The sequence below is a fragment of the Limanda limanda genome, chromosome 10, assembly GCF_963576545.1.
Source record: "Limanda limanda chromosome 10, fLimLim1.1, whole genome shotgun sequence".
In the NCBI taxonomy this organism is placed as follows: Eukaryota; Metazoa; Chordata; class Actinopteri; order Pleuronectiformes; family Pleuronectidae; genus Limanda; species Limanda limanda.
Genome location: NC_083645.1, coordinates 1,371,725 through 1,390,628, shown reverse-complemented (window position 1 = coordinate 1,390,628; position 18,904 = coordinate 1,371,725).

The following is an 18,904-nucleotide window of genomic DNA, read 5'->3' as shown; positions in this document are numbered from 1 at the left end:
CTCTCTCTCTCTCTCTCTCTCTCTCTCTCTCTCTCTCTCTCTCTCTCTCTCTCTCTCTCTCTCTCACACATCACACACACACTCTGTTTCTTGTATTGTCATGCCTGCCCTGCTCACTGATCTCTCACTTGTGCCTGCCCCTTAACTCTCCCTTCTACCAAAGTTTTTTAGGGCCGAAGCACTGATGCTTCCTGGGCTGGAACTAAGGTGCTATAAACTTTTTATTGGGTTCATTAAGATTCTAACCCAAAATAACTTGTAACTCTTGGGGATAGTAACACCCTACTATTTGTGTTCAGGTATATTATCAGGGTCCCAAACCCAGGGGCTTAAAGTTAATGAAAGATTTAACAGATTTTTAATCTTATAGTCTTCAGAACACACACAGTCAACGATTTGGCCAGGACATAAAATCACACACTTTCTATTTGTATGACAATTTCACAGTGTCAATTCCAGAGACTTGGGCCCTGTCCCAATTCCTCTCTCTTAGCCTTACCCCTACATTGCCCCCCTTTTTGGCAGTGTCTCCCCCCAATGGAGCCACAAAAAGAAGTAGAAATAGAAAATCTTCCCCTGGGCATTGGGACACATTGGCCCTGAATCTACTACGGTTTAAGGTGTGTTTGACAGGCTAGACGGTCACTACCCCTACATCACATACAGAAATGGGACAACACTACTGTCATGTAGTGGAGGATAACTATTGACACTAAGTAACACAAGAACAAGGACTAGGTGCTTTCTACTAGCTCATGCTAATGCCAGTGTTTTGCCGAAAGAGCTGGAGGTTAGCCACTGTAACAGAAATTACGAAGTTGTAGAATAATCATGCTTTGATTACATTTTGATTTCCAGGGTTAGGGTTAGGGCTGTAAAGTAAATGATTGATATGGCACCTTCAGCACAACATATTGGAAGTTTTATGCTTATTATATTACGTTTATCCTGTTTCAACAAAGTCACCAAGTACATTTCACCTGGATGTACAAAAACTGATGTGTATCATATTTAGGTAGACAAAAAGTCATCGTTCAATTTAACCATTAGAGGCATTGTACTTGTAAAACCGACGGAATTAATCAGATTGACTTCAAATTGAGTATTTAGTTTGCATACCTTTTGAAGTATTCATTAAATTTACCTAAAAGAAACATGTGCTTCATTGTGAGGGTCAAGAACAAAATCTTCAAGGAAAATATGTGAAGCTTCTGTCACAGTGCAAAATATATATGCACTTCTTCCACAGCCAAAATTAGACAGTTAAGTAAAATCTATGCCAAAGAGATGTCATCAAGACGGATCAATGTGGACAATTTTGAAGGCCTCTGAAATATCTACATGACCTGCATTCCATCAATTGATTGCAATATTCACTGTACCAATATGAAGAGAAAAGGGGACAGGAGGGAGGAGAATGTTAACGCTAGCCATGATGATGAATCTTTTGTCTATTCTGAATATTTCCTTAAATTCCTCAGATAAGACTATTTGGTGTCAACAATGCCTACAGGAGTGATACTAAAAACACTGGAAAAGGAGAAGTTTGTTAAGGCTTTATTTTTGATAATTAAGTAACTGGGACACAATCTCAGAATCTGGACTGGTAGTTTTTTTGCCACATAAGTAAAATCCGGGATATTAAGAAAGAGATATTGTTACGGACCTATAAGAAATGGCTCGTGAGGCCCGGAACACATCAAATAAACAAATCAGAAACAACTGTTGCCACTAAATAATAACAAATGTTTATTGGTTGAAACAAACAAATATTTAGAAAGGCAACAAACCAAAAAGGGTTGGAGGTTCCCGGCCAAAACAAACAAAAGAGAGGGGAACACTGAGCCAGCCATCGGCCGTCGAAGTCAGTGTTCACCCCCGAACTAAGTCTGCCTAAATAACCCACTACCTAAATGAAAGAAAAAGGTTATCCGAAAACAGGACTACCGGGAACCCCCGAACCAACTACCAACATAACAAAAGCTCAAAAGGACTTCTGGCATGGGGGAAAACGGAGCCTCGGTCTCCTCACCCGTTCACCTGCATGGAAGAATAGAGAGAGAGAAAGAAATTCACAGCCTCCTTAAGTCAGCTCCAGCTGACGAGGTGATGAGTCTCACCTGAGGACTGGCTGCGTGGAGAGAGAGAGAAAGGTGGAGAGAGGCACAAACACACACACATTCTCACACAGAGCCCCACCTCCTGGCCACACGTAACACCCCCACCCAGAGCTTGTGAATAGCCGGGGGCAAACGTGAAGACCAGGGAGGAAGGAAAAAAAAACAACACATTCACAAGACCTAACACCGTGACAACATGTCGGCCAGGACGTTGTCCCGCCCCTTCACATGCCGAATGACCACGTTAAAGGACTGCAGGAAGAGCGCCCAGCGCATTAACCTCTGGTTAGTGTTCCGCATCTGATTCACAAAAACTAAAGGATTGTGGTCCGTATACACAACAGTTGGCGAACTCGCGGAACCCACATAAACTTCAAAGTGGCTCAGCGCCAGGACCAAGGCCAACGCCTCCTTCTCAATAGTAGAGTACACGCGCTGGTGTTTGTTGAACTTCTTGGAGAAGTAAGAGACGGGATGTTCAACCCCGTCCCCCCCCTCCTGAAGCAGAACAGCACCCGCACCCGCATCACTGGCATCAACAGACAGTTTAAATGGACGATCAAACACAGGGGCACACAGGACTGGGGCCGTAGTCAACAAAGCCTTAATACAGTCAAAAGCACGCTGACAGCCCTCAGTCCAGCGAAAACACACCTTCGGGCTCAACAAGTCAGTGAGGGAAGCAGCTACCGCAGAAAAGTTCTTACAAAAACTACGGTAGTAGCCCGCCATCCCCAGAAACCGGCGCAATTCCCGCCGTGAACGAGGGACAGGGAAAGAAAGAATAGCCTCCACCTTGGAGTGCACCGGCCTGACTTGGCCCCGACCAACCACTTTGCCCAAATAGGTCACTGTCGCCTGGCCAAACTCGCACTTAACAAGGTTTAAAGTAAGATTGGCGTCACGCAAACGCCCAAACACAGAATACAGCTGCTGAATGTGCTCGTCCCAGGACCCAGAATACACAACAATGTCGTCCAAATATGCCTCACAACCAGAAAGACCAGACAACACAATATTCACCAGCCGCTGAAAAGTTGCTGGTGCATTACGCATGCCAAACGGCATCACAGTGTACTGAAGGAAAGCGTCTGGAGTCACAAAAGCAGAAATTTCTTTCGCCCGAGGAGTCAGTGGCACCTGCCAATATCCCTTTAACAGGTCAAGTTTGGTTACATACTTGGCACCGCCAACATTATCCACACAATCCTCAACTCGGGGAAGAGAATAACAATCAGGCCTAGTGACTCCATTCACTTTCCTAAAGTCAGTACAGAACCGGTCTGAACCATCAGATTTCATAGCCAGCAGACAGGGAGAACTCCAGGGACTACAGCTGGGTTCAGCAATACCGTGGCCCAACATGTAGTCCACCTGCTTCTGCAAGCGTGCACGTTTTTCTGGATTAACTCTGTAGGCATGTTGTTTAATCGGAAACGAATCTCCTACTTCAACATCATGTTGCAGCACCTGGGTCTGAGAGGGCACATCAGAGAACAGTGACATATGTGAACCAATCAAACGGACCACATCCTCACCCTGAGACGGAGGCAGATGTGAAACACAACCATCAAGATTAACCAGCAGTTCAGAGTTCTTCAAACGCCCATGAACAACAGCACTGGACAAGGCAACGACATCACCATCAAAATCCAACTCCTCAGACTCCGGCAAATCGGCACCGGACAGCGCCACAGCCGCCTCACCCTGATCAATCACTTCAGCACCGGACAGCGCCACAACAGATTTCAATACAACAGGGGAGGGTGAAACAGACCCTCGCTCCAGATAGGGCTTCAACATGTTGATATGACAAAGCCGACTTCGCCTCCTGCGGTCCGGGGTCGCGACCACATAGTCACGAGCGCCAACCTTCTCCCGGACAACATATGGCCCACTGTAACGTGCCTGTAACGATGAGCCAGGAATGGGCAACAGCACCAACACTTTGTCCCCTGGGCTGAAGCTACGGCTCTGCGCATCTTTGTCGAACCAACGCTTCATCTTGCCCTGGGCAACAACCATGCTCTGTTTAGCCAGCTCACAAGCACGATGAAGTTTTGAACGAAAATCACACACATAGTCCAGCAGATTCTGTGGTTCTGCACTACCAACCCATTTTTCATGTAGCAATTTAAGCGGACCGCGCACCGTATGGGCAAACACAAGCTCAGCAGGACTGAAACCCAGCGACTCCTGTACCACCTCACGCACAGCAAAGAGAAGCAGGTGGACACCCTCATCCCAATCCTTACCATACTCGAGGCAGTAAGTGCGCAGCATAGATTTTAGGGTCTGGTGAAACCGCTCAAGCGCACCCTGACTCTCTGGATGGTACGCGCTGGAATGACAATGAGAAATGTCAAGCTGCTTCACCACCTGTGCAAAAACCTTAGACATAAAATTTGACCCCTGGTCCGTCTGCACCACCCGTGGCAAACCAAACAAGGAAAAAAACTTAGTCAACGCTTTAATGACTGCAGGGGCGGTGATCCTCCGCAGAGGAATAGCCTCAGGAAAACGAGTGTTAACGCACATAATGGTCAGGAGAAACTGATGACCCGCCTTTGTACGGGGAAGAGGCCCTACACAGTCTACGATAACACGTTCGAAAGGCTCCCCTACAACAGGAATCGGATAGAGTGGAAACGGGGGAATGGTTTGATTGGGCTTACCAGAGAGTTGACAGACATGGCAGGTCCTACAGTGCTGACGCACATCGGCTTTAAGACCCGGCCAAAAAAAACAACGCAACACTCTATCATATGTCTTATTTACCCCAAGATGGCCAGCCAGAGGATTATCATGGGCCAGCTTCAAAACTTCTGGTCGAAACAGCTGTGGAACTACAACTTGCTTCACAACCCCCCAATCCTCTTGGAAACCCAAACGTGGTGGCAGCCACGCACGCATCAGCACCCCGTCCTTCAAGAAATACCTGGGAGACCCACCCCCATCATCATCATTCAAACCCACAGCCGCAAAAAGAGAAACCAGCGTGGGATCACGCTGCTGTTCGATAATAAGCTGTTCACGTGACATGGACAATTTAACATCTGAACTGTCCAATATAGAAAGGGGAGATGGCGGGGGAAAAGGAACCGGGCCTGGGGAGGGAAGAGAAACCGGGTCTGGGGAAGGAAGAGAAACCGGGTCTGGGGAGGGAAGGGCTGGCAACACCGACGAACCGTCCCCAGCCATAAAACTGTCACTCAATTCTACTTCCTCATCACCGGACTCAGGCTGCAGCTGACGTTGCTTTGCTGCCATGGCACGGGTAATGGCGCAGACAGAAAACACCCCTGGGAACTTTCTCACCAACTCATCTGAACACCCAGACCGGGGAACAGCTGTTACTTCAGGATTAAGCAGGACCTTCCCCCCCGCTAAATCGTTCCCCAGGATGAAAGACACCCCCCCGACAGGAAACTCATCACTGACACCGACAATAACAGGCCCCGTAACCAACTCCGAGTCCAGGTGAATGGTGTGCAAAGGAATCCCCACAAACTGCATCCCAAACCCACGGAATAACGCAGCCGAGTCGGTTGAAGATTTCTCAGACAGAGGCAACACTCCACTCAAAATGACCGACTGAGAGGCTGCACTGTCCCTCAGAATAACGACAGGGACTTTCGGGCCTCCCGCAGTCAGCGAGACCGCCCCCTTCATGACGAAAGGCAAAAACACACCATCAAGCTCCGGAGACTGCCCAGGATGAGAGCGTGAGAGAGATGAACTGGGAGCACTAGGAGACTGACTCAATGAGCTTTCGGTTTTTAACAAATTAACAGCTTTAGGAGGCTTGTCCCTTTTGTTCAAAGCAAAACAGTAATTAACTGTATGGCCACACTTCTTGCAAAAGGAACAAACCCTGTCACTCTCCTTACCCCCTCCACTCTCCCTACGCGTCACAGGGGGCCTGGGCGCAGAGAAGCTGCGACCCAGGGAGGACTGTGGCTTATCATAACTGTCCCTATGAGTCAAAACGTATTCATCAGCAAGTACCGCAGCCCTAGAAATTTCTAGCACGTTACGGTCGTTAATGTGTGTCACAATTCGTTCAGGCAAACAATTCTTAAAGTCTTCCAGCAACATCAACTCACGCAAGCCAGCGAAATCAGAAACCTTCATAGAGCGACACCAACGATCAAATAACACTCCCTTCTCATGACCAAACTCCACGTATGTCTTCTCATACGACTTCTTGAGACGACGGTACCTCTGGCGATATGCCTCGGGCACTAACTCGTAGGCCCTCAGCACCGCCTCTTTGACATGATCATAATTCAGGCTCATACCAGACTCCAAAGACGCGTAGGCATCCTGGGCCTTTCCCGTGAACACACATTGTAAAAGCAACGGCCAAAACTGCCTAGGCCACTCCAGGGTCTCAGCTACACGTTCAAACAGGGTGAAATATTTGTCAACATCTTTATCATTAAAAGACGGAACGAAACGGATGCATCTACCTATATCAAAACCACTGGCGGCAGGAGGGGGAGGAGAAGGAGGTGCATGCTGTAACTCCAGCTCCTTCAGATGCACCTGCCTCTTTGTCTCTTCCTCCAGCTTCCGCACCTCCAGTTCACCCAACAGCTCCTTCTCCCTCAGATCCAGACGGCGCAACTCAATCTGCAGCTCCAATCCCCTGAGACGAGCCGCTTCATCCACATCTGACCGTGACTCCACCCCCTTCATGACCGCTTCACTCAAAAGACCCTCTTTATACAACACAGACAGCAGCTCAGTTTTTATAGCCTGCTTCTTCATCTGCTTAGTCACCGTAACTTTAAGAAAACTGGCCAGAGAAATTAACTGCTCTTTAGTGCAAGAACAGAACTGCTCCATCGTCGGATGAGCAACAAACTCCTCAGCACTAAACGCCATGACGAGACTGGCCACACTGATCAGACCAGGGCGAGAGGAAAAAAAACAGACCGCTCACCAACCTACTCCCTCAAAAATACTACCCAAGAGGGCAAAACACAGCAGCACCAAAAAGAAAACCATGGTGCACAAACGTGCCGGCCGAAAAAACACTGGCAACCACACTAGGAAGTCCAAGCCAACAAACTCTGTCAGTGACGACCAAGTCACACCACAAAATCAACTAGACACGGCCTATCACAATAGACACGGCACTCACAGTTGGAATCAACAGAAACACTGAAGACCCAACATGTGATCTCGGACGAGCCCCCAAATATGTTACGGACCTATAAGAAATGGCTCGTGAGGCCCGGAACACATCAAATAAACGAATCAGAAACAACTGTTGCCACTAAATAATAACAAATGTTTATTGGTTGAAACAAACAAATATTTAGAAAGGCAACAAACCAAAAAGGGTTGGAGGTTCCCGGCCAAAACAAACAAAAGAGAGGGGATCACTGAGCCAGCCATCGGCCGTCGAAGTCAGTGTTCACCCCCGAACTAAGTCTGCCTAAATAACCCACTACCTAAATGAAAGAAAAAGGTTATCCGAAAACAGGACTACCGGGAACCCCCGAACCAACTACCAACATAACAAAAGCTCAAAAGGACTTCTGGCATGGGGGAAAACGGAGCCTCGGTCTCCTCACCCGTTCACCTGCATGGAAGAATAGAGAGAGAGAAAGAAATTCACAGCCTCCTTAAGTCAGCTCCAGCTGACGAGGTGATGAGTCTCACCTGAGGACTGGTTGCGTGGAGAGAGAGAGAAAGGTGGAGAGAGGCACAAACACACACACATTCTCACACAGAGCCCCACCTCCTGGCCACACGTAACAGATATATACCTAGGATCCCTGATAGAGACCTGTGAGCAAATTATCCATTGGAATGGAATGATGGAGTCTTAAGATGAGCAACCCTAGCTCTCCCGGTAAGTTAGGCGAGAGCAGGAATTAGCCGGCGGGGGCACAGGAATCTTGGGTGGGCTTCCTTGACTTCGCTACAAATGTGAAGAAAAATGAATCTTGGGTCAGTACTTTTATTGCAGATGGGCATAATGTTGAACAACAGCTTTCAGCCATGGCAGTAAATCATGGAGGGGGGTTGTTTTGGAAATGCTGTAGTATTGTCGATAAGTTAGACAGCTGAAGGCAAAGGGAGTCACAATGGCCTCAATTACCACAGGTTGAACAGGAGAATTCTTGCAAAGTCACCTTGCAGAGATCACATATCTGGATAATCAAGATCCAAACCATTTAGATTTGCATTTTAACCTGGGTGAAATGTTGCTGAAGGAATGTAAGGCTTACCAAGCAGAGGTGCAGGGATATCAAAGGTCAGAGAATTAGGGTGAGCGCCCGGGGCTCACCACTTCAGTCAAAATCCTTTAGAGGTGGGATTTGGTGAGCAATGCGGATGCAGCAGAATAGGGGGAGATAAGCAGATGCCATGCAAAAGGCAACACAGCTTCATGCAATGTCCAATGCTGAATGACGAAAGAAGAATTTTAAAGTTTCACAGCTCACAAGCTATTGGATAAAGACAAGCAGGTCAGAAAGGAGCTGATGAAGCTGAGCAATTACAGGAGACAATACTTGTGACTTATGAGGCATGCACAACAAGACAGTTTGACTTTTGTGGAGCTTAATTTATATTATTAATAATGAATAATATAAATAATTAATAAAGAAATGAATAAATGTTAAATGATCTTTATTTATATCAAGCTTTTCTAGTCCTGATAACCACTTGAAGTGCTTAACAGTACATTTTTACATTAACCCATTCAGATACACTTCACAGAGTGTCTCTATGTTCAGCACTTTCTCTATTTGAAGGGGCCTTACAGGGACGACTGGGATTGAACTACCGACTGCTTAGAGGACGACTGCTCAAAACACTGAGTAACAGGCGCCACAGAAGCAACTGTATTATAGCCAAATTGAGACAGTGCCTGGGCAATGACTGTGATTAAAGGTCAGTGCAATACCACACGTACTGGTCTAATATCCACATCAAAGGTCTCTCTGTTAAATCAAAAAGACAGCACTCTTAACAACTGGCCTCTTGTTTTTATTCTCTAATCAGTGGGGATTCAAAATCTATTAACCTGCCACATCAGTAGATTGACGGGACAAGAAAGGAAACAAGAAAACAAATGTGAGAATGTTCAAGCCTGCAGCTTGTTTGCTGCCAGCATCGGGCCCCCTTTTGTATTATTGGCTATTAATTCAACACTCTCTGTTAAGGGTGTGCTTATTCCTGAGGTGAGGCCTGCTGGCACCACTTTCACTTTCTACCATACTTTCCCCTATTCATGAAGAGGGGCTATGAAATATAGATCAGTGCTGTTGGTTTCACACAGAGGCCTGGCTTAATTTGCTCCACGGCCAAGCAGGAGGGAAGACCATGGCTTTGATCTAGAATGAGGCAACAGAGTTTTCAGCCAACACAGTCATACAATTCAGTCAACTTGGCACGTTGAAACACAATTAGCATTATTTTCCTTCGGAATGAAAGAGGTGAGAGATGTTTTCACATGTTTTCTCATAAGATAATTCTCTTACTTTAAACTACAGCCAAGGAAACAATATTTGTTCTCCTCTCTATTGGGTCTCACACACTGGAAGTCTGTTCTTAATTAAAGCAGCCTCTTGTGTCCCCTTGTTCGATGTTCTTTTTCCAAATGGGAGCAGTGGCTGAACTTTAGCAGAGCAGTTTTTTGCCTGGGTAATAGGACATGGTAAGCAAATTGTGGGTAAACTATTGTTCATCATTAAAGGTTGAAGTTGTTTGCCACAAATATAGTACATTTTTTAAATGTCATACTTTCAGCATAGCATCAGTACACTCAATGTATTTCATTATAATGTGTCTAAAATATAATTATAGGATAAAATGTTTGTAACACATAATGAAGTCATTAAAAAGCAAAGGAACCTTCCTAACTAAATGAAAAAACCCTGACGTTTTTCAGCAGGAGCTTCGTTGCTTCCCTTCTTTATCTCCTGAAACACTGGACCACTGAAGAAAATGCCACCCCATAATTATTTTGCGGCAGCAACATTTAAAGCAACGCAACCTTATAGATGATCTGGGCAGACCCACGCAAATAAAAACAGAACAGCTGTTTTATTCTCGTCACATCTGTTCAGTCAGGAATCACAGTTAACACCAAGCTCATTGAAATAAATACAATCCCCTGATTGTGGAATGCACACAACAAATTCTCTACAATAAAATAAGTTTTTTCTCTGGTCTTTATTTTATAATATTTCAACATTTCTGTCTTTTTTTATTTCAAATTAAGTCAGTTTTGTTGTTTTTTCCTGTGAGTAACTAATGATTAAATATTCCCTCTGTAACCATTTTATTATAATGCTTGATGCACAGCACAGTACAGTCTGTGTATCGTCTGTTATGTCTCCTTTTCTAACTCCTTACAGCTTCCTCCGTCACATCTTTTCTTGACCTTGTGACGTTTTATATCTGGGTCTAGGACTAGTGGTTAGGAAAGGAGATTTAATGGACTGCTCATAAACAAACTGCTCATAAACAAAGTGTGAGTGTGTGTTGGGGGGGGGGAGGGGGGGTTGGGCCGAGAACTTCAAGGAGGTGCAGCATGAAAAACAAATAACTGTAAACATCTGGTTAGTAAAGTCCATCTATGTATGTGGGAGTATGGGGTAGGGGGTGGGCGAGCAGAAAACTAAGGATGTATGACAATTATTATTTAAAGGTTGAATTTTCAAGGTTTGGTGTGTTACTTCAGTATGAGACCAAGTCACAGAAGTTTGTTGATTAAAAAGTAAAGTGTGTTCACAGAATAAAACAGTGACATTCAGCAGTGTTAATATGAAAAGAACCAAAGCATATTTGTTCACTGATGTTGAGCTAGGCTGCTGCTGTTAGGTTGAATGTGATCCCAATGCCTGACAATACTGTACAGGAGTACATGAGAGCCCTTTCCTCCCAGTTCAGCTGGCAAGAACACTTACTCAGCTAATGGAAGAAATCTGCAAGGCTTTGAATAAATATATACAATCTTTACATGTCTAATGTCAAACAAACAAACAAACAGACTCTACATTGCCTGGACTATACATTGTCTGTCTTCTAACCTGTTGGCTTGTGTTGTACTGCATGTTACATACACTTGGTGGTTAACACCCCAGGTGAATTTCCGAACTTGAATGCAGTGCACAGGACCATGAAAACAGCACAAAAAAAGCTCCATGTTGCCAAACTCAAACTGCTTAACCTCTCTGCTTTGGAACTCCACCATTTTGATGGAACTTGGCACATGTCCACTTGACTCGCAGACCCAAATATACAATTAACAGGTAAAGACACAGTCCCATCCAAACCTTGGCTACACACAAAAAGACAGAAATCTTTCACCTTTATAGTGTACTAAATGTTTACACTAGAATTAGTTTTCATTTAGATCCAGATCTGTAGACAGAGTCACTACGTTTACATGATGGCAGAAACCCGATTTCGGCCGAAATCGGGTTTCTCTATCCATGGGGGGTTAACTGCTCTATCTCAGGGTACATGGCACTGAGAAATCCGACTCTTGTCCGAAAGCATTTCATACCCCGCTACGATAGGTGGCGCTGTTTTCATTACAGCTAGTGGTGATACAGCCATTTCCGCTTGACCTCGTCACCACTAGCAACCATAATCAACAACAGCCTTGGCGAGTGCCGGCCGGCACCGGGCAGCGACATTTTATCTACGTGTCGACTTCCGGGTCACGGCCAGGGAGGGAGGGGGGGCAGGATCTCAAGCATGCGCAAAGACGTCTTCTCCAGTTGTTGTCTAGCCTCCAGAGTTACATGCGCGCGTTGTCCGATATACGGCCAAATCCGATCTACTTATCTGGGGGTGGTTATCCGACTTCAGTCGGACACAAGAAATCTAGATTTGTGGAGTTACATGAAATGGATCTTCGATTGAAACCAGACAACGCCAGAAATCGGGTTTCAATCGGACACATGTAACCGCAGTGAGTCATGTCATAATGGAGTTCAGTTCAATGATGGCTCTGGGATATAATGTTTTTGAGCCTGGAAGTGCTGGCATTTAGCTCTCTTTAACACCTACATGTGATGTGAGTGGGATTCATCTTTCATTTATCTGTATATACACAGACTTTTACAGTTTACATTGATTATTGAGTATGTATCATTGTTGTAATGATACTTTTATAGTCAGTGTAGTTACCTAAAGGATCTGAATACTTAATTTTACTTGATATTTCTTAAGTTCCACTAGCAAATCATACATTCTCTAATGTATCTGAAATCCCAGACTGAATTCCCTTTATTGGATCAAAAGGACAAAGCTCTGTCTCAGAGAACCTGTGATCACTTCAGCTACACACAGCCCATACACATACATACTTCTCTGCCTATTTTGCGTACTATTCTTGCAGGCACTTGTAAAAACCATTGCTTCTATTGAGGACCTTTGTACATTAAGGTCAGTCTGGGACCACAAAGCTTTATCATGTCTTTGTGGTCTTTTAATCTCCTCAGACGGTCTGGAAAAAGACTCTTTCAAGTCCCCCAATCTGTCTCATTTCGATGTACACGATAATACCATTCTGAAATTCCTTTTGCCCGGTTTCATTATATCTGTCATACTTTTTTTTTACTATTTTGGAGCAAATTACCCTTCTCTGACTATTCTCCATCACTACACTTATAAGCGAAAGAGGCCACATAAAAGTATTCAAGTGTTTCAGCGGGTGTTCCGACCGGATGCACTGATTCAAGTACTTGTTCCAGTTAGTGTGTGATGTCCTCCTGAGTCCAGCTAATCTGGGCCTGGTGGATTCGCCTGCTTGTCAACTCTGCCAGATGAAGGGCTCAGGAGACAGAAGGTATAGGTGGCAATATGACCAAGTTCTGCAAGCTAATGCTGACTCCATTTGCAGTGGCATCAACAACAGTAAGGAGCAGCTCCCAAATAACCGTGCCATCACCTTTGTGCGAGCAGGGTTGAAGCTTTTGCCTCAGCCAAATAACCAGGGTGGATTGGTAACTGCTAGGGGAGCAGCTGAAGTTCCATGGCGTCATTGCAGTCACCACACTTAGGCCAGACATGGCCCTGATGCCAAGGTTAACCAAGAATGTGGTGTTGCTTGAGCTGACTGTCTCTTAGGAAGACAAGCTGGAGGAAGTCCGAGAAAGTAAACGAGCCAAGTATGCCAACCTCATAGCTGAGTGCCAGAGGAACGGGTGGAAAGCTTGTTGTTAACCAGTGAATGTAGGAGCTTTGAGGGTCAGTCTCTACATCAGGTCCTGGGGCTCCTCGGTGTCTGTGGGCTGCAACGGAAGAGACCCATTAGAAACATCCTAAAATCCACAGTGAGGTCCTGCCGCTGGCTGTGGTTGAAGCGGTGACATTAGTGGAGTAGTGTGCTACCTTGACACAAGTCAGGACCATGATAATCCATGGCTGGGTTGCCTGGGTCAGGGTATCTGATGTACCTCATGGTGTATTACAGCACTAAGCTCAGAGACATATTCTGTCTCTCTTTCACTATTTGACTCTGTGTTTAAGGTCATCTAAAATTCTGGTTGCCTTGTATATTTGGCGCCATTGTACTCCATGGTAGCGATGTAAAAGGAAAGATTCTGTACTTACAGATCAAAAGCACAAAAAAAAAAATACATAATAAAAAATATGAATGTGGAATATAAACACAATGGCAATATCAGATACTGATTGGCAAGACGCTGTCCGGTCTTCTTTGGTAATCATAGCAGGATCATTGACAACACTGAGTCTGTTGGGTTTTATTTTGATTGTGAGCTCAAACAAGTGGTGGCTTGTGTGTTTCTCACCCTACTTAGAGCTGATTCAACTACTGGCCTGCAGGCTGGTTGCGCCTTTTAAATGTTGTATGGCCCTCAAGACTATACCTGCAAATACGCCTGGCATGTGTGTGTGATGTTTCAACTTGCACTCATCACATGATCCGAGCGGAGAAAGGGGGGGGGGGGGGGGGGTGCTTGTCTCTCCATATCATTGTGGTTGGAAAGCCCTGTCTCAGCTACTTCAATGACAGCTATTGAGTCTCAAAGGGACAACAATCTGGTGGATACTGTTAAATTATATTCATTTTGATTTCTACATTAGGGGATATAGACCTGTCAGATAAAAATAGTGTGTGTTTTGGGGGATGCAATAAAACCTTTTGCACTTTTGTACCAAGCCTTGTTAAAGTAGATAAGCCACGATGGCTTATATACTTTTCTATATGAACTGGCTGCTTTGTGGAATTGACTGCTTTAATCCAAGTTGTATCTACTGATGAGAGAGTTATCTGTAGACATTAGCTGACAAATGTTCTGTGTGGCCCACAAACCCCCTGTGATTTTCCTATTGGGCCAACTTGATGTAGAGGTTGAATAGTCCTGCCCTACTCCTTCTCACCCTCTCTGTTGTTCCTGCCACCGTCTCTGTATCAAACTTGAACAAATGTTACTCTATGTAAACAATCTACTAAACAGTATCTGATCATTTACAATTATCACTACTTAATGCTTGGACTCTGTGGCCATATACAAAACAGATCCATCGTTTCCCAAAAGACATGACTCCCCATTGAAACTTCCTGTACACAATCGGAACTATGTGTAAACTCGCCTTGTTTCTTGCTCAATGTGATGCACAACTTTAGAACATGCCTCTTCACTTTGCCTACGCAGAACTTTGTGTAATCTTACGCAGAACGTTGTGTAATCTTACGCAGAACATTGTGTAATCTTACGGAGAACTTTGTGTAATCTTACAGTTATTTTCTTAACCTTAAGTTGCCAAGAACTGCCAACACCTTTCTGGCCATGCTGTGGAGTTGTAAACACTCCAATTTCCTCTCTCTAATTTATCAGCCAGTAATGAGCAAATTGTTAAAGCCAGATTATGACCAGCCATTCTAATTTAGACATGATTCTATCAAGAGTAACACAAGGAAAACATTATTCTTTGCACTGTTGGAATCCTGTTTGTGATGGTAGTTCATTAATAAAGAACATTCTGTTTGGAGAGTAACTCCTGCTCTCAAATGTTTTGTTACAGTACCTGCAGCCAATAAAGTGCACACACCTGTAACAAAGCATATGAAGTGATGGACAGCATTTGCACAGCCACAAATCAGCATGTCAATAAGAGTTGCATACCTGTAGATATGATTGTGATGGTTAAAAAACTGTTCCTCCCTCCCTCCCTCCCTCCCTCTCTCTCTCTCTCTCTCTCTCTCTCTCTCTCTCTCTCTCTCTCTCTCTCTCTCTCTCTCTCTCTCTCTACACACCCATTGTGGGAACTGTTTGTTTTTCTATAACTTTAAGGTCTTGACCTTAACATGTAAAGTGCCTTGGCATGTATGTTTTGGCGCTATACAAATAAAATTGAATTGAAATATTGAAACCTGCAGGAGCACAGGCGCTGCAGCAGTTTAGATACTTTCCTAATAATATAATCGCATATAATCATGATTACTGATTGCATAAAGCAAAGCGTGTGCTCAAAAGGTAGAGTGAGTTGTCCACTAACCAGAAGGTCTGTGATTTGATACCAGACTCCTCCAGTCCGCATGTCGAAGTGTCCTTGGGCAATACAGAGAACCCCAAATTGTCCCTCTTCTGGCAGTGTGTGAATGGTCTTTGAGAGGGAAAAGGTGAATGTGTCTTGTACTGAAAAGTGTAATTCTATATAATTACAGTCTGTGAATCATAAAGCTGACCAGCACTGATGAGTCCAAAGACACAATACAGAATAATCATTGAGGTGAAAAAAAGCCCAGAGTCAAGGGCAAAAGGTCTAAAGGAATCAGAAGAGCTGTTTAACATCTCTGTTCATCTGTCTAAAGAATAATGTCGGAGTGGTTGTCTGCCAGCTGCAGCTTAGTAGAAGCTGGTGATGCAGAAGAACAATGACGCGTTAATAAATGTAGCACAGAATGACTTCAAACAGAGAAAATCCACAGTGGACCAGTCAGAGCTCAAACTTTAACCCAACAGAGAATGAGCTCAGCTGTGGGATGGGCTCAGAGAGCGGTTCACACCAGATCTGCTGCCAATATGCTGAATGAGTGTGTTCAATAAAGACTTGACGGATTATAATCTTTTGTGAGTTATTAACCAAGGTTTATTAATATCACATTTTATGACCAATTCATAAAATAGAATCAGGTAATTTCCTTGTGTCACTTCAAGTTTTTTGTCGTGATTTTTGAGCCCATGATTTTTTTTCTCACATTTTCAACTTAACATCAGCAATGGCAGCATGCATTTTATACAGAAAGCTACATTTATTTATTGCCTGCCACTGCAGCTAAAATTACTTTTGGTTGGAATGAGCTGAGCATGAAACATAACAGGAAATGGATCTACAAGTGATTCCCAAATCAAATAGTTGTTGTTGAGTCCCAAAAATGTCATTTTGGATGGCCTCGCCCCTCATGAGATGAGTGACATGAAATCTGACACACAAATCCTACCCAATCTGCAGCCCAAAAGCTAAAGGTTTTCCGAATTCTTTAAGCCAACTTGTTAATTAGTTAGTTTCCTATCATCCATTTTACGTCTAAATAATAGCTGCTCTGAATGCTGGTAGAGGACTCTAAACAGACATGGCAGTAAAACAATCATCACAAAAGCCAGAGAGGTACAAAAATCACACAGTGACTGGGACAAAATATTGACAAATGTTTAATGGTGTATAGGAATAATAATAACTATTGGTGAACTAGTCTGAATGATCACTCAAAACGCTTTACAGTACAATTTTATTCAAAAAAGGGGGGGATGGCATCACACCCACATGTATACAGTGCATCTATGGGCAGCACTATTCCTGGGCGAACGGCACAGTCATCAGGGGCATTTTGGGGTTCAGTATCTTGCCCAAGGACACTAGGAGAAGAAGGAATGGGATCGTACTGCCAACCTACTGGTTAGAGGACGACCCACTCTTACCCCTGAACCACAGCAGGATATAACTTAGCAAACATTGTTCTTGTCAGTGTTACAGGCACACATCATCACATAACCCTCAGTCGTGTTCTCAGCAGCTAAACTTTTAACATTAGGCTCAGTGTTTTTGTAGCTTTGTCCTGAATATGAGTTTTTTGCAGCTAAGCTTCACTTATGTGTTTCTGCTCATTCTGTCAGATACTGGTTGCTTTCAGCTGTATCAGAGCTATGTGGAGTTAGAGCTGATGCAAACCCAACCTTTCCTAATCTTGCTGCTTCACATTAAAAGCATTTCATCGATAAAGCTCTGGGATTTCCTGTGAAGTAGTTATAGGAAATGCAGTGAGATTATCAAAGTGTTAGCAGAACTTCATTTGTCTAAAACAAATTTCCTTGCTATATGGCCCATTGGAAACCTTGACCTGTGTCACTGCAGCTTAACTGCTCATGTTCAAGAGCTACCACTAGCACTGTTTGTGGTTCTACCAGCTCTATTGAGAGTAACTGCTGAGGTCAGAGGAAACAGAAAAATAAGCATTGTTTATTTTGCTGTCCAGACTGATCCATAACAATGGCTGCGACCCCTTCCGCTCCCACAGGTCTCTTCTGTGCCGACCTCATCCACCTGTACAACAGAGCGATCAGGTGACAGGACTCTGCCACGAGGGGTTAATGAATCAAAATATGACTGTGGTGACTCACGGAGGCCTGTGGGGTTACCGTAGCAATTGTACTCCAAATGTGTCATCTCTAAGGAGACAAAACAACAACCACTGTCTTCGACTGAGATGATGTGTGTGTGTGCATGTAAGATCAACCCTCCGTGTAATATGTGCATTCACCAAACCAGGCAGGAAGAGCTGCTTCAAGTGTGTGTGTACATGCATGTGGAAACTGGTGTTGCAACCTTTTCTTTGTGTTGATCTGAATCATTTTTGTTTAATTATAGATGGTAAAATTATTGGTCATACCGGAATGCTTCTAAATGACTATCAACAACACTTTGTTTGACTGTGTGTGTGTGTGTGTGTGTGTGTGTGTGTGTGTGTGTGTGTATGTGTGTGTGTGTGTGTGCCTGTGGGTGTGTGGGTGCCTGTGTGTGCCTGTGTGTGCGTGTGTGTGCGTGTGTGTGCGTGTGTGTGCGTGTGTGTGCGTGTGTGTGCGTGTGTGTGCGTGTGTGTGCGTGTGTGTGTGTGTGTGTGTGATTACTCTCTGGGTATTGGCAAACAATGTTACCTGTGGTAACATTGCCCTCTGCAGGAGAATCTCATGTTTGACTGAGGAGTCCATTCTTGATTGATACCTGTAAGAAAGTGTAGGTGCTTGTTGAAATGAAATGTTGGACTTCTAGATTAGATTCAGTGACAATGTGCTATTTATAAATCAAAGGGCAGAGGACCCATGAGCTTATTGAATCTCCTCTTCCTCCCTTGTCCCTGTGTGTTGTGTATTTATCATATGTTGGAATAGATAATAGATTACTATCCACCCGTTTAAGCCTTTAGTTATAGTTGTTTGGGATTTAATATGACTTTGGGGAGTTGGGGTTGTGCTTATTTTCCCCTTTTGATTGGACTGTTTTGTTATTTGCCGCTTTACTTTGAAGGTGTGTTTTTTTTTACCTTTTGTTTCTCTAACTTATTTTGTTTTTGTCTGGTTTCCTGTGTTTGTGATTGTCTGTCTCACTCTATTATGTGTTTTATGTGTTTTAACTGAACCCAGTGATACTCTATGGAGTAGAATATCTCAAGATAACATACAATATCTCAAGGCACTCGCCATAGTAAGGTTGCGTCCTGTTAAAACGTGAAAAGTTTAACATTATGATGTGAAAGGTTTAGGGTTTTTTTTATTACACTT